The sequence below is a fragment of the Sorghum bicolor genome, chromosome 6 (assembly GCF_000003195.3).
Source record: "Sorghum bicolor cultivar BTx623 chromosome 6, Sorghum_bicolor_NCBIv3, whole genome shotgun sequence".
Taxonomy (NCBI): domain Eukaryota; kingdom Viridiplantae; phylum Streptophyta; class Magnoliopsida; order Poales; family Poaceae; genus Sorghum; species Sorghum bicolor.
Genome location: NC_012875.2, coordinates 16,780,872 through 16,784,974, shown reverse-complemented (window position 1 = coordinate 16,784,974; position 4,103 = coordinate 16,780,872). Strand labels below are relative to the sequence as shown.

The following is a 4,103-nucleotide window of genomic DNA, read 5'->3' as shown; positions in this document are numbered from 1 at the left end:
GGTTAGTGCTCTAATGTCCCGAAATAGATAATCTTGAAGTAATTCTTGATTCTTAGATCAACTAGAGAACTCTCAGGAAACTTCCTCTCTTCCCACCAAAAACAATTATATAGTTATCCTTGGGTGATCTTGGATCTTAATTAGTACACTCACGTTCTCTGTGGAAAATCGATACTCTGGAATACTCCCGGGTGACACTACAAGAAATGTGTCATCTTTTGACATTTGATATATGTCATAATTCATGCAAAATAAGTCATATATTACCATTTATGACACCAAGTTGACGAAAACTGAAATGTCAAAAGATGCGCGTCTTTAATGATAACTTGTGACGTTTAAGTGTTCATGTCATAATACCATGACACTAGTTTCAGATGTCACAAGCGTTTATGACTTCTACTTTTATGTCATAGGTTCTTAGGCCTTGTCACGTAGGATGACTCGTTGATTTAGCTCGATCCATACCATCACGTACCCCACCCACACATCAAACAATCCACATTAACAAATGTATGTCCAACAATATATTCCATTCATGATCAAACCAACAGGTTCACAAGTCATTCATCAATATATTTATTACATCCATCACGAACACCAAACTATAGTTCAACAAGTGAACTTAGTCATAAAGTTATCTCAGATAATTTAAACAAATGGAAATCTCACATCCCTATCTCACAAGTGACCTTAGTCACCAAACTAATAGTTCAACAGGTGCTGCCAGCTAGGTGTTTTTGGTGTCAGTAGCTTGAGTGAATACCTTAGGTTGCTGAAATTTCTCCATGTCCTGTAGAAAAGATATTAGAAACAAACATCACTTGTTGAAACAAATGAAAAAGTCAAAAAGGAACTTTTCATATGTAAGCTGGAAGAAATCAAACAACAGTTACAATAATCTATGCATATATGATCTCACTACACCAACACCATGCATTGTTTTAACAACACTCTAGACTAAATCAATTAATTAAGTTCACAGCTAGTTATGTGTAAGTAAGCTGCCATCTAAAACACTATTGTTGCAAATTTATTACAGAGCTCTGTTTATCAATTTAACTAAGCTGCCATACAAATAAAAGATGATAAGTAGGAGTCAAGTAACTATTGTTTCCTAACAGGCCTGTGTTGGCAATGCAACAGCTTCTGCACATCTCTCTGGTCCCTCTCTACAATTAAAACAAGATAAATGGAACCAACCAATAAGCACGGTTACAGTAAGAAATGAAACATGGAGACACGACACATAGCAATGACAACTACATCAAGTGAAACAAAAAGATGGCTGCAGAAAATTGTTTACTAGCTTCACAATTGTTGTTTACCTAAAATGATCTGATCTAGAACAAAATAGCATTAAGAGGCAGAACTCACAATAATGCCGCTAATTCCAGGGGGGACTATATAGTTCAGCAGCTAATGCCTAATACATGAGGATTTAGGAATTCAACTAATATATTAGCAGATTAGCAGTAGTTTATTGAATTGGCATGTCATCTCGCAAATTAGTTGATGTCACTATACAATCTACAGCAATACTGATTGTCCAAGCGCAAGGTAACTGATACAATGCAACCTTATCAAGAAAGAAATCGTCCAGAAATTTTATCTAGACCAATATGTAGCACATAGAAAATTAATAAATGTTAGATAATAAACAGCTAGTAGTAGGTGCAATAAAAAAATCCCAGACAGGTGGGACATGGTTCTTAATCTTCTTGCTTCCAGTGATGTCCAAACATATTCAACTGATCTTTCCACCTGCAAGCATGCATATGAAGCATCAAACTGAAGTTGACAAAAAAAACTACATATATAATTATATATTTGTTTGTTGTTTAGGTAGGTAACATCATTAGCATATATTTTTTTAATGAAAAGTTTGAGAAAAAAAATGAAAACCCATGAGTATCCAAACCTTGCAGGGAATTTAGTTCTGCTTTATTAAATCTTGCTGCCCTACCTTGGTGAATTAGGAAAAACCTGCAGACAAGGCAAAAGTCATGTGGTCTGGAAACCGCAGTAGCACTCACATGTAGGGGAAAATACTCTAGAAAATCATGTGTCCAGACCATGCTAGGAACTTAGTACTGCTTGCTCAAAGCTTTTTGTCCAACCTGGGTGAATTAGAAAAAAACTGTAGACATTGCAAAAGTCAGGAATTAACCGAGTACTGTCGATTGGAGTTCTCAGGATCGGAGTTCTCAGGAGATTAACCGAGTACTGTCGATTGAAGGAAAACACCTCCAGGATGGCACTGTCGATTGGAGTTCTCAGGAAACGACCGTGACCTTTACAGATCGGCTCCTGGATGAGTTCAGAGGGAGAGGATACGAGGAAAAGGCTTACCGCTCGCTACCACCGCTGTGCCCTTCCGCTCAGCTCCCCGGCCCCTGGTTTGCGACACCCCGACGTAGATCCACTCTGCCCCAGCGCAGATCCACTCGGGCCCTCAGCATCGGCTCCTTGGTGGGGGGCCGGCCGGCCAGCGCAGGGCGGCGCAGCGCAGGGCAGGCTGTCCACGCCTCCGCGCTCCTCCTCGACTGATTTCTCGTTGGCTCCTCCTCCTCCTCGTGCGTGCTCGCGTGCGGCGTTACTATTCTCCCGGCTCCTTCACACTCCGCCGCGCCGAGGTGCTTGCCCACCTTGCGCCGCCGCACCGCAGAGGTGCCAAGGTGTGTTGTGCCGTGGTGGCGCACTCACTTGCGCTGCCGCACCGCGACACCGGGGAGGGGCGCTCTCCTGCGCCGCCGCAGTTGGAGTTTGCACGAGAAGGAATAGAAAGACTGAGATTTGGGGGAAGTCAAGCGAGGAGATAAGGCACGGTGGGGAGGGAAATTTCGTGGCTTCTCGTGAGCTCCCGAAAATATTTGCCCACGCGCCAATGCCTCTCGCCAGCGCGCGCGCTTGCCCTGAAACTAATTGTGGTTTGATTATTTTTTTTCTAAATTTTAAATAAAAATAAAAAAATCCTTTTGAAGTTACATGAAAAAACGTATCTTGTGTAGCCAAATATATTTTCAAATATAATATACTATATATAAGTTGCAATGTGGAAGAGTATTAAAGCTTTCATATTGGTGTGGGTTTTGGGCACGTTTGGTGGCACACAAAATTTTCACGGACAACATTTTTCCCACCATTTTGGCGTCCGCACATGGCTTTTATCCTTTTATTGTTATTTTAACTCCTCATAGAAAAAAATGACACAAAACTTCATATTTTCTAAGAGTTCTTTAAATATCTATAGAATAATTTTACGTTTTTGTCAATAATCTATACTCATAGAATAATTCTATATTTTCCTATCAAAAGCTCACTTTGAAGTGGATGCTCGGCCAACAAAGTGGCCTAAATACATAGAGAGAAATAAAAAATACTTACGAGACCGACTTGACTAGGTTGATGTGGGACCCACATTAATAATTAGGCTCACATGCCCCCCAAAAATCGATAACACTCTATATTTGTATTAGATTTATGACAATGACAATTTGACCATTATAACAAGGCAAAGATTGTCATGATATGGAGTTTGACTACACTGAAGACACTTTTTGTGACATGAAATCATTTATGTCACTAAGTTGAGATGGCTTTCAAAAGAACGTCATAAACTGATCGATTTAGTGACATTTCGATCATATGTCATGCCATAATCGTCATAAGATGACACATTTCTTGTAGTGTGAAGGCTACATCGGTATCCGTGCGCTTGCGGATTTTTTCTGTTTGCGTTTAAAAGCGTTTAAAGAAACCAACAATTGCTATGTTGGTTGTCCCTACCTTTGAGACATGCTCAATTTGTTAAATACTAATCACACTACTTCATCTCCACTTGAGTAGATCTCTATAAATGCTTTCATGCTACCTTTATTTGCTTTAGTATATGTCTAGGTTTGGAGTAGTTTCATTTATCTCTTAATTAAGCATGGTGCTTAGTTTAGGGCTGATGATCTTACTTCCAAGGGAGTTTAAATTAAGCATGATGCTTAGGTTAAAATGCCCTCCTAAATCAAATTAGACATGGTGTCTAGGTTGATCTTTGAGCCGATAGTATGCTATAGTAGATATTGGATATTTTGTTGGACTAACCCCTG

The 4,103-nt window shown here is 39.8% G+C and overlaps 1 long non-coding RNA gene across 1 annotated transcript; it reads right to left on the bottom strand.

Moving 5' to 3' along the window:
• LOC110436607 lies at positions 505–2,857 on the bottom strand. The gene is made up of 2 exons (XR_002454414.1): positions 1,922–2,857; positions 505–1,764 (listed from the first exon to the last, which is right to left on the bottom strand). It is a non-coding gene; the product is annotated as an uncharacterized LOC110436607 (long non-coding RNA).